This window comes from Zosterops lateralis, assembly GCF_965231275.1.
Source record: "Zosterops lateralis genome assembly, chromosome: 7".
NCBI classification, from domain to species: Eukaryota; Metazoa; Chordata; class Aves; order Passeriformes; family Zosteropidae; genus Zosterops; species Zosterops lateralis.
In genome coordinates, this window is record NC_139767.1 from 33,077,251 (window position 1) to 33,089,417 (window position 12,167).

At 41.9% G+C, this 12,167-nt stretch overlaps 1 protein-coding gene across 1 annotated transcript in view; it reads left to right on the top strand.

Moving 5' to 3' along the window:
- Positions 1-8,464: 8,464 nt before the first annotated feature.
- SPOPL (speckle type BTB/POZ protein like) overlaps positions 8,465-12,167 on the top strand; it is a 33,031-nt gene continuing 29,328 nt past the window's right edge. Inside the window, exon 1 of the mRNA XM_083865504.1 lies at positions 8,465-8,529. The gene's annotated coding sequence lies outside the window, so the exon portion shown is untranslated. The remainder of the gene's footprint in view (positions 8,530-12,167) is intronic.

A 12,167-nucleotide genomic window follows, 5' to 3' on the forward strand; every position in this document is an offset into this window, starting at 1 on the left:
TTTAATAGAGATACTCAGGCATAAAACAGCCACAGATATTAAAATATCTGCTTCTAAATCTCAAGTGTTTAATTTTAAGTATTCAAAGTATAAAATAAGAAAGAGTTGAGAGCAATTAGGCACCTGAATTCCGGGTTACAAGAAAGTTGTGCTTTTAATCTTGGGATTAAAATCCCAAGATTAAATTTTTATGCTTGGGAAAACTATGGAAAATTCTTTTTTCATGAAGAGATACAGAATGAACCCACATATAAATATGAAAATATCACATCTTTCCAAATTGAAGGTGTCAATAAACTTCTTTTTTAAAAAGAAGGAAGCTACTTTCATCTTAAGTGGAATTTCAACCTAAGCATAATGTGCACAGGAGTTTGCTGCATAATATTCATCTCTAATTAGCATTTGTTTTATGTAAATTTGGTAAAGCAGTTGAAAGCTGAAATCTCAAATGAACTTTGCATCCAATTACACTATTGCAAAATGGTTCTAGCTGTGTTTTACCACTACATAATCTGACTCAGAAGACCTCTATCTGCCTCAATCTACCTCTTCCTGACCAGCAGTTTTAAGTTGCTGAAGAGACTCCAGCAGATCTCCATCAGTGAGTAATACACTTGTCATACTACATTATTCATCTGAGATTTTGCTCTAGGAATAGGATGCTTCCATGCCGGTCCCTTGAATCCCAGAGTAAGGGGAAACTATTCATCTTATGAATCATAATATGTCTAGAGACATTAAATGCTTGCCAGCAAGGAGAAACGAACTGGATGAAAACATCAATAGTGAAAAATCTGTGCTAATGAGAACTACAGCACTTACAGCACACACTGATAGGTAAAAAGGTGTTAAATCTTAATAGATGCCAAAAGAAATAAAAAACAAGCCAGAAACACCTGTATTGTCTTAAAATGAAAAGGTTGGCTTCAACAAAATTTCCAATATCTGGCATAATTCTGTTAGAAATCACCACGGGGCTGTTCTGTGTTCCCAGCTTGGTATTTAGCATTTGCATTGGGATCCTTCCAATAATCCTGCAAGTTGTTTGGTGATTTTTTCTGGTATTCAGAATATGCCATTTGTCCTCACATCTATTCACAGGGAATGGGGAATATCTTATGCAAATCTCTAGTATTTCTTAAAGATGAAATTCAGTGACCCCATATATTTTCAGTAAAATTCAGGAATCATTCTGCTTGGGAGATTTTCCTACAAAAACTCAAACTTACTGCATTATGTTTATGTTATTTTGACAACTGAAGGTATTGTTGGAGAATAGTCACAGTCTTACACTCTAATTAATTAAATTTTAGTAAAACCATATGACCAGATTAATTATAGATAGTAGTGGTGAATAAAGTTGTGTAAATTACGTCTTTTGTGGGGATGGTGAAATTGAAAAATTAGGAAAAACAGCCAGTAGAATGCTTTCATTGCCCAGAAAAAAATTATGAAAAATAATTTATTATCAAACAAAAATGCAGTTTGATACACAGTAAAAGCATGTTTCATTAGGGATTAATTAACTTCCTGAATTAACAGAGGCCAAACCACATGTGAAACCTAAAGGCATGAGCTTTAAACTTAATATTTCCCCTCCAATCCATTTTTTCCCCAGTGTATGATTTCCTACCCAAAAAATTGTGCAATAGCGAAAAAAAGAATAAGAAAATACAGGATGTTTTGGTGGAATATGCAGAACTGAACAAAACAGGCAATTTCATGTGTAACTCATAAATCCATGGGTAAATTATTGTGCAACAATCAGTAAATATCCAATTGCCTGTTATGCATATTTGGCAGGTCTAAAAACGGGCATTTACTGAAATGACAATGCTGCTTTATTTCAGTCATTATTAAAAGTTATGTATTTAGTGCTCCATGCTAAAAAAGTTTGGTTTGCAAAGTATGGCAGAAGAGCTCAGTCCTATAAAATGCTATGTTAGAAGGAATATGGGGGGTTTTACCATGCATAGAGACAATTACACCAAGTCCTGTCATGAAACTCAAGAGAATTTGGGGAATATTAATATTGAAATGTACTCTTGTGAGCAGCATAATTAAGGATTTTGTTTATCAACTGGGAACCAGGAGTCTGTTTCATGAGGCAACACCACAGACCCTCACAACTAAAAAAGGGTAATAAAGTTCAAAACCACTTATCTTTCTGACAGAACTGAAATGAGGTGTGGGTTTTCCTCTAAATGTGCCTTAGAAGCTTGATCTTCATTCAGTGAAGAAACTGGGGATTCTTCTGAGAGTCTGTTCATAGGCTCTCTGAGCCAACTGAATCGTGTTCACATGCTGTGCATATCTCCATTTATAAATGATGGTGTTTGGAGCTTTCATAAAATTCAGAACTTCGTGTTTGTTCTTCTCTCTATAGAAGTTACTTTTAAAGACATTTTAAAAGCTACTCGATATTGAAATGAGGAAAAGACTGCATTTGGCTTCACTATCAAATTTATGAGTATAAGCCACAAAGCAACATTTGCTCTTTATTGTTGCTTTCTGGTACTAAAAGAAGTTTCCACATTCTCTAAAGTCTGCAGAAGGGAAGCCCCTTCGTGTTTCAGTGCTGTTTGGAGAGCAGAAGGAAGTACAGAAGGACAAATCTGGCATAACATTTAAAACCACAGGGTTCGACTTTACTTTTTTTATTTTTTTTTGGAAAGGAGAGGAATGCTTACTTGCAAAGAAATTTAAAGAGGTTTTCTCATCCTTTAGCAAGATCTGAAAAGAGACTGTTAATTTTACTAAGAAATAAAAATTAAAAAATCATCTTTCCTTGAAGAAGCTATTATAAAAAATGTTAGCACACCCAGTTGTGGCTGTTAGGTTTGTGACTTACTGAGCAGATCAATTAATACCCCTGGTTTGCCATCTCACTCGTGACCCTCAGTGACCCAGCAGTGGCAGTGAAGGGAGAGTAAAGGACAAAAAGCCTGTGACACAGCACATGGTTACACAGCCATCATGGCTGTGGAGTTCTGGCAAATATGAATGAAGAAAAACTAAGAATAAGATCAGAAGATTTGCTGAGGTGCATATGGTTTTTTTTTTTTTTTTACAAGGAACTGATGATACTACATTAGAAAAATACTGAGGAGGAATAAAACAAAGATGGTCAGTGATTTGCAGCTCATCATTCTGCAGAAAAATTATTGTCATGCAGTGCTGCAACCAGTTTCCAGGAAGTTTTCTGCCATTATGAATTAAAGAAATACCCTCAGGAAGATAGGATACCTGCTTTAAAGTCCTTACTCTCTATTTTAAGGCAGAACAGTGAATAGAGCAAACACAGAAACTGATGGAAAGGAACATGACGATACAAAGCAAATTCTATTTAATAATTCTTTTTTAACCCTAATAACATATAAGCACCTCTTGAAATAAAATGTGTTGAAAAACTGACTGAAACTATTTAGGAAACATCTGCCTGTCTTGTGAAAGTTAGAAAACTGAAATATTTTCCTATTTCAAATGATAATCTTTTCAGTGTTTATTTATTTGTTTTAATGGAAGAAGAAAGGGAAGCTCACACCCAGCAGCTGCTGAGCTCAGGCAAAGTTTGGAAGTCTCTGCAAAGTTCAAGCCTCTGCTAAAATCAGTGTTTGTTTACACAAAGTATGAACGGAGAAGACTTGGTGGTTACAGTAGCTTGGTGGTTTTTATCTGCGGTGAAAGATAGATCAAAACTCACACTGACTCAGGAAAAACAGAGACTTGGCTGTGACTCACCCTCACTGTCAGGCTCTGTGCTGCAGCCACTGGCAGCAACACTTCACTCCTCCAGTGTCACCCTCCTCTCTCAGGAGAAACTGCATCTTTGCTAAAACCTTCCTGCTAAAACCAGCATATATTTCACAGTGAAGAGTGCTGGCTTCAAAATACTGACCTTTTCAAGTGAAGACCCATTTCTGTTGAAACATTACTGAATAATTTCAGGACTGTATCACCACCTTGTAGGAAATTAGTTGTTTGTCGTGGCTTAACAGTTTTATTCTTTTTTTTTTTTTTTTTTTTTTTTTTTTTTTTTTTTTTTTTCAGAAAGGAAGTCCAGAAAAAGATCAAAATAATTTAAGGTGAGAAAGTCACTCTAAATTGAATAGTATCTTAATGCCCTGAAACTTTAAATTCCAAAAAACAATTCAATTCTGAAGCCCCTATATTATAAAAAGACAAAAAATTTTCCTGCTGAAATTTTTCACTCTTAAAACTGCCCATAAAATAGTGATTTATATCAGCTAGATCTGCCTTTGCATTTACTTAATGCAATGTCACCCATACATCTTGGCAGCACATTTGCAGTGTTGTCTGCTGGCTCTGTTAAAAGTAAATAGGGTTGAATGAAATAAGATGCTACAGATTTATCATGATTCCTCCAGAAAGTGCTCACATTTGGACAACAGACAGGAAAAGAAAACAGAAAGCATATAATAGTTGCCCTCTCTTGGGTTGCTTGCAATGGATTTTTCTAGAATATGCTAATAAAATAATTACACTGATTAAGAAAACAGATTAAATTAATATTCCTGTCTTTAATTTATTTCATATATGTTTTTTAGTGACATAATCCTGTTGTGGACTTACTGCAGCAATGTGCTTACATGCATGTGTACAAATGGCTCCTTTCAGCAGAAATATCTCAGAGATTTATAAGGAGTGTGTAATTAGGATATATAATTTCACCATTGAAATGTGGCTACTTATTGGGAGAGAATGGCTTCCACTCACAACTGCATTTTGCAAATCACTTCAATTCATGTTTACATATGCAAGTACTTCCCTTAAACCTGTGGGAGTAATACTAAAACCAATCTATTTACAGGCCCTGAGAGTTAACAGCACCATGTGCAGCAGCTGAATTCAGCTCACCTCGTATCACAAAACAAGGCTGAAGAAATCTCATCAACAACCTAGAATAAATTCTCTATTTCACATAGAAGCACGGAAATATGATGTTTAACATTACAGCAGACAGAATTTGTATTTTGAAGCGTTAATCTAAGGTGAAAGTCCCAACAGCCCGAAACTTGATTATGTTGTATTGCCTGTCCAGACTGGAACACTTAAAATCTTTGCATACTAATCCTTGTGTAGCTTTTATTTATGTTAATATGCTTTCCTAATCTTTCTAGCAGCATTCTTAAGTAAAATTATTTTAGAGGTCTTTCACATTAAACAACCCTTCCTAACACAATGTGTGCAATGAGAGCTTTTACATAATGAGAAGTGATGGGAAGTCTAAATAGAGGAGTCAGTACAGCTGGGTGTGTGTACAACTAAAAACAACTACTACAGCCATTGTGCTTCCACTACAACAGCCATTCTTCAGGTGTCTTTAGGAATACAGTTTCCCAGGCTGTAATTTGGAAATTAAATACATTTACTATTGGATTTTATTTAGGAAAATAATGCAGCATAGCATCTTTCTGTGAAAATTTTTGGAAAGTATCAATACCACCAAGGTCCTGCCAGAAAATGGTGTATATTGTAAGAGTGTATTCCTGTGAGTCCTCCTGCCTGGCCTGAGGAAGCTTCTTGATCCAGGGCATTCACTCTGGACCCAGGAAAGTTTTGTCCTCCCTCTGGTCTCTGCCAAAATCTTTGTTAGAAGTGTGCTTAATCACTTCACCCTGCCTTGTTGTTCTCTACCATTTCTGTCATAATTTGATTACAAACTCTCTGTTTAGAAAAACATTTGGCATGAAGGATCACTTACCTCGATTAACCCACTAAGTGCTGCCAAAATGCAAATCACACCGATGCCTCCTGATGTGACAGAATTTCACCTGAATGTTACACAACAGGCCAGCACTACGTGGGGCACTTTAATTTAGCACTGAAAGGGTGCAAAAATGGGGATCTGAGGGGGAATACCAGGAAACAGGACTAAGCAGTGGATGAAAATTACAGGAAAATAAGTTAAACTGTTGCTAAAACCAAGTGGAAACTCCAAATCTGGCAGGTGGCAGTTGCTCTGCTCGGCCACCACTTACACACCCTGCTGTGGCATGTGCCCACACCCCCCACAACATTGTATATCTGAGGGTGAGCAAAGGAACTTTGCAGCCCAAGGGATGCATGAGCTGTAATCTCACCTTTTGACTGCCGGCAAATATGCATGTTTTCCTCAACTCCTGCTAATGATTCATCTTTGCAGACTTTCTCTACAGTGGGATTTAAGGGAGATGATGGTTACGAGATACAAAGATTCACTTGACTCACTGATTTTCTTATGTGCCAAGTTACTCTATTTAAATCCTAACATTCCCATTTCAGACTCTTCAGTTACAACTAGGAATGCATCTCTCATTTTCAGTAAGAGTGACTGAATCCTGCCCTGTGAAAAAAATGGTCACCTTTCACTTCCCAGTTGCAGCAGTGTCTTCACTCAACTGCTCAGATCACAAGACCAAACATCCTGTGAATATTCTGTGCTGTCCTTGTGTTTTCTCACAAATGACAAATGTATAGTGTGTTTTCCTCTAAGTAGTGGGCCACATAAGAGCAGCCTGGTCCCCCTGCAGTAATCCTGCTCACTAAATGGAGTAAGCACTGGCTGTGGATGTAAAGCTATTTCCTACAAGGGCTGGTGTGAAAAAGACTCCAAATAAACAAAAAGTGCTGAGACATCTGAAAATACAGTGCAGTGCTGAACAGGTTCATGAGAGAACTAGTACCACCAAAGGCAGTATGGCCCTGTCAGTGCAGTTTTTCTCTGCAGGATGAATTATCTGGGGCTCTGAGCCTCACTAATGCAGTTGTATCGATTTTGAGACCTTGCTAGCCTGGGTATCCTTACACAGCATAATGCTCTGTGTGTGTATTCTTAGCGCTCATTCTCAGGAGAAGCAATTAAGGTGTCACTGGGTCTTAATTGCCTCCATACTGGATGTTTTCTTTAAAGCCCTGTTTGTTTGAAAAACAAAGCAAAACATATTGCTTAAGTTTTATTTTCAGACCTCCACGGGGAATTTCACAGTACTGTGCATGTAATTTACAAATTATCACACCACTTATTTTTAGAAGCAACTACTCAAGTGATATAGAGAAATTCACCTGGTTCTAAAGGAAGTAGATCTGACCAACAGCTCTCAGAACTGCTGGGTGGGGAACACTTGTGGAGGGAGCAGAAAAATCCTGGTCAGGGGCTGTGAAGATATTGAAGGCCATGTTTGTGCCAGGCAGGAGCAGATCTGAGGGCAGGGTGAGGAGCTGAGAGCCCAACACCAGCCCTGTGAGTGGGGGAGCAGTCACTGAGGACTGGTTCATCTTCCAGAGCCATTGCTGGGGAGGAGATGGAGCTGGTGAGTGTCAATTTCAGGTCAACATCATCCAGAAAACAAAACAAAACAAAAAAATAAGTTAATAAGGAGTCTTCAGAGGAGCCCTGCTGACTCTTTTGAGCAGAGGTCCAGAGCAGGGCAATGAGGATAAAATGGGGACTGGAACATTTCTCTCATGAGGAAAGGCTGAGGGAGCTGGGCCTGTTAAGCCTTGAGAAGAGAGAGCAGAGAGGGGACCCCATTAATGTGTATAAATACCTACAGGGGGGTGCCAAGAGGATGACACCAAAGTCTTCTTGGTGCTGCCAAGCAACAGCACCATAGAATAGTTTGGGTTAGAAGGTGACCTTGATGATCACCTTGCTCTACCCCTGCCACAGACACGAACACCCTTCCCTACCCCAGGTCGCTCCATTCCCCATCCAACCCGGCCTTGGACACCTGCGGGGATGGGGCAGCCGCAGCTTCTCAGGGAAACCTGTGCCAGGGCCTCACCACCTTCAATTTTTTTTGCCCCTAAAATCTGATCTAACCCCACTGCTTCCCTCTGAACCCATTTCCCCTTTCCCTGTCACTACGTGCTCTGTAAACAGCCTTGCCTCATCTTTCCAGTAACTTCCCTCCAAGTACAGCGAGGCCGCAGTGAGGTCATCCCAAAGCTTCTCCTCTCCGGGCTGAACAACCCCTTTGTCCCGGCCCCTCAGGAGGGGCGCCTCATCCTTCTACACCGCCAACATGAGGCTACAGGAAGGCTCAGGAAATTCCACCTGAGCGCGGGGTAAGGATTCCCTTCTGGAAACAGGGGAGGGTGAGGAGTCTCCCTCAGCGGAGACATTCCAGAACCATCTGGACGTGCTCTGGGGGCTCTGGGATGGCTCTGGGACAGCTCAGTGTGTCCCGGTGAGGCGCTGCGCTCCCCGGGATCGCTCCCCCACATCCCGGCCCCGCCCCGCGCGCGTTCCCGGATGGAAGCGGCGCGTCCCGGGCCCGCGTGACCGCCGCCTCCCGGAAGTGCGGCGGGAGCGGGAGCGGGGCCGTGCGGGAGCCGCCGGGAGGTGCCGGGGAGAGCGGGGCGGGCACGGCCGGGAGCAGCGGGGACTCGGCGCGGGCAGCGATGCGGCTCCGCCGCCGCTCGGGCTCGCCGCCTTCGCCTCCCGCCGGGCGCCGGTGACCGTCAGAGCGTCCCCGCCCCGGCGGAATGAGCCCCGCCGAGCCGCCCCGCCAGCGCCGCGATCCGGTACGTGCCGGGCCGGGCCGGGCCGGGCCGGGGGTGTGCGGGGTGTGGTGGGGGGAAAAGCCTTTGTTGTGCCCTCGGGCCCGGGGGGCAGCGCTGGGGGGTGCTGCGGGAGGGCCGGGCCGGGGTGAGGCCGCGGGGCGGGCGGTGTGGGCTCTGCGCCGTCCGGGGATCCAGCGATCCTGGGAATCCAGAGATCCTGGGAATCCAGAGATCCTGCGATCCCCGCCTGGGGCTCCTGCAGGCCCGGGGTGAGCCCTGCCCGCCGCTCGGCCGCGGGGAGAACAGCGCCGTGTTTACCGCCCCTGCCCTCATTCCCTCATTACCCGCCCCCCCCCACCCACCACCAAGTGCAGTTTGTTTTGGGAAGTTCACGCCGTGTGAGAAAGCCAAAAAAAAAAAAAATAAATAAAAAAGATGGGGGGAACGGGTTGGTTGGGAGGTTGTTTTGTTTGGGAGGTTTGGGCTGCGGCGAAGTTTGTGGCAGGGAGTGGATGGTGAGCGAGGAAAGCTGCCGTGGGCTCGCCGGCGGCGCGCTCCATCTTAGACGTGGTCAGGAAGTGGAGTTGACTCAGGCTCGGGGCTCACCTGATGATGTCGTCTGCTGAAATTCCCGGGAGTCTGGGGGGATTTGCATCACACTGAGGCTGTTGGAGGGCAGAACTAGGTGAGAAAGGCCGCAAAGAACGGGAAACGGCAAAACAAAGGGAGCAGCGGGAGCGGTGTCGGCGAGCTCTCGGTGTTTTTGTGACTGCAGGAGACTGAAATCAGCAATCTGTTTAAAAGCGTGGCTTTGCTTTGTGGCTGTGTTCTTAATTTCTTTTCTAGAGAAGTGTTAAGAGTCGTAAAAATAGTGTTTGAACAAAAAGGATTGTCTCGAACCTCCTGCCAGGAAGAACAATCTGTGACAGAGTCAGGCAGGGTCCTTCCTTATTCTTATCAGCTCTGCAGAAAGCAATTTGATAGATATCCCATATGGTTACAGGAATTTTTACCACAGTGGTTTTGAGCTGAACGATTTGTATGACTGCCAAGGCATTTTGTTTTAACCATAAGCAAAAGAGGTTATTGAAAGAAAAATAAGCCTCCTTTTCTGTTTTTTTTACTAAAAGTTTCATTATTTCTGGAAATATCCATTTTTAGAGGGGTACTTAGCAGTTACTGTCACTTCTGAAAGTATTTAACCTGGCTTCTCTCTCTGGGCCTTCTGGGATGTGTGGCCAGGACAACCATAAATGTTTGTGAAGGATTTCCAGTGTGTGTCTGTTACATGGTATTTCCCCCTCGCTCTGTCAGGGGATATTTACTCAGGAAAGGGAAAGTAATTTTTAAATAATCTGCCTTTGTATATAAAGCTGCAGACTTGGTGCAGGATTTCAGGCTTTGGTACATCAGCAGAAAGTCTCATCTGGAAATCTGAGATTTTAAATATCCAGAAATATCCCTGGTGTTATATTCCTTGAAACAGCTTTCTGCCAAACTTTTAACTTTGGTACTTTGCAGCCTGCTTTTGAACTGTCAGTGAAAATAAAGAATTACATTCTGTACTTGCATAGGCGGCACAAGCTACTTGTTGCTGTTAAAAACTTGTGTATGCTATAGACAAATATAAAATGAATTTGAAAAGCCACCAAATTTTCTTTCTGGCCCTAGTCACTGATTTCAATTGTGAGTGCATGCTTTTTGCAGTTTTGCATGTTCAGTTAAAATCACATAAAAGTACTTTTTTTTCCCCTTTATTTTCTTTTTTTTTTAATAGGTTGTGTTTCTCTGTTGATTTTTGTGCCTTTGAAAGGATCTAAACTTAATATACAGGAGAAAGAATGAAACCAGTTGTCATTATCAACGTTAGTTAGAGTGGAGGAGAAATAACTGAGGACAGCAGTAGGAAACAGTTGACTTGCACGTAAATCTCATCTTCATTCATTCTCCCCAGGTTTTCTGTCTGCAATGGTTGTTTTTCCAGCCTTTCATATACAATCTCTTCACATCTGTTCACTTTTATTCTCTTTGCATCTCATGGCCTCGTAGGTGGTAATGAGAAATTTGTCCTGTTGAATGTTTCCAGGCTCTGTGGTGTGCCCAAGCGTAGGCTTCTGTGTGTCTTGCCTTACAAAACTACCTCAGCCTGCTTTTTTTTTTTCTTTTTTTGTTATATTTTGTTATATTTTCCTGTTGATGACAAGCGGATATTTTTGGTGGGTTTTTTTCTCACAGTTTTTGTGACAGGTTCATATGCTCCTTATGGGCATTTCTGTCTCCTTGTCAAAAGCAGTCTGCTTCCTGTGTATTTAGCCAAACCTGGTGGAAACTAAGGAAGTCTTAAGTGAGATTGTTACACTTCCCAGAAGCAGCAACCTGATACTTGTAGTCATAAAATCCTGAGATCTTCAAAATACTGTGCTGCAGTCAAAGCATGAAGACTGTGCATTTTGTCCTGCATTTTTTAGGATGAAATAGAAGGCATTGCCTCAGTGCTTGACTGATGCCTGTGGTCTCAAAGAGCCTCTTGTACCTTGGCTCTTGGCACTGGCACAAGTTGCCCAGAGAAGCTGTGGCTGCCCCATCCTGGAAGTGTCCAAGGCCAGGTTGGATGGGGCTTGGAGCAACCTGAGATAATAGAAGATGTCCCTGCTCATGGAACGGGGGTTAGAATGGATTGATCTTCAAGTTTCCTTCAAACCCAAACCATTCCATGATTCTCTTTCCCCTCTATAAAATACATGCATATTCACAAAAGACAATCCTTCCTTTGATTTCTTGAGAAAATTTCCAGTTCATGTTCCTGTGACGTTCTGTTGCTTCTTGTCCAACTCATATCAAAAACCTTCCTGTAGAATTGTCCCTTCAAATCAAAGCAGGGAATCTCTCATTCAGTTTGTGCTTGGTACTCAGTGGAGATTTGTTGCAGCTCTGTGAGAAGTGGAGGTATTTTAGTGGTGGCAATTTGGATGTTGTAGTTTTTAATTGAGAGGAGACAGTGGCTTGCCTTAGTTCAGTGGGGGTCCTAAGAAGTGTGTGTAACTGTGTTACAGAGTGTGTGTTTTGCATAAATGTGAGGTTTTGGTGATGTTTTAGCTATTCAACTTGTGTGGTGGAATTTTGGCAGGAGTGTATGTTCAGTACTGGAAAGAGCTTAACCTAAAACCCCTCAGCTATAAACCTCAACCCTGTTGGTTCCATTTTATCCAAATTTAATAGCTTTCCAACGTGTTTTTTGGTGGCCTGGTTTAAAATTATTCTTGATCAGCTACAGGGGTTTTTTTTATGTTTTGTACAAGGAATCACTTTGCAGCCATGCATGTATCTGTCAACGTTGTTGTGATGAGTGTTTGCATATAGCATTTGGGAAATGTAGTGGAAAGTCAGATACTCTTTCAGCTGATTCAGAAAGTCGTTGGCATGGAATAATCCAGAGAGCTCACATGTCCAAATTCCCTGAATTAGATTCCTTATCCTTGATGCTGCCTTGCATCTCCCAGAAGCCATTTACTGCTTCATTTTTTTTGGTGAAAATTTTTACACATTCTACTTTTAATTTTAACAGTCTGCATCAGCTCAGTTCATGTGGCATTTGCTCCTTGCACTATATTGTGATTTGAATTCTTAAGTAGTTCAAGGGTGAAGTATCACTTGATGTG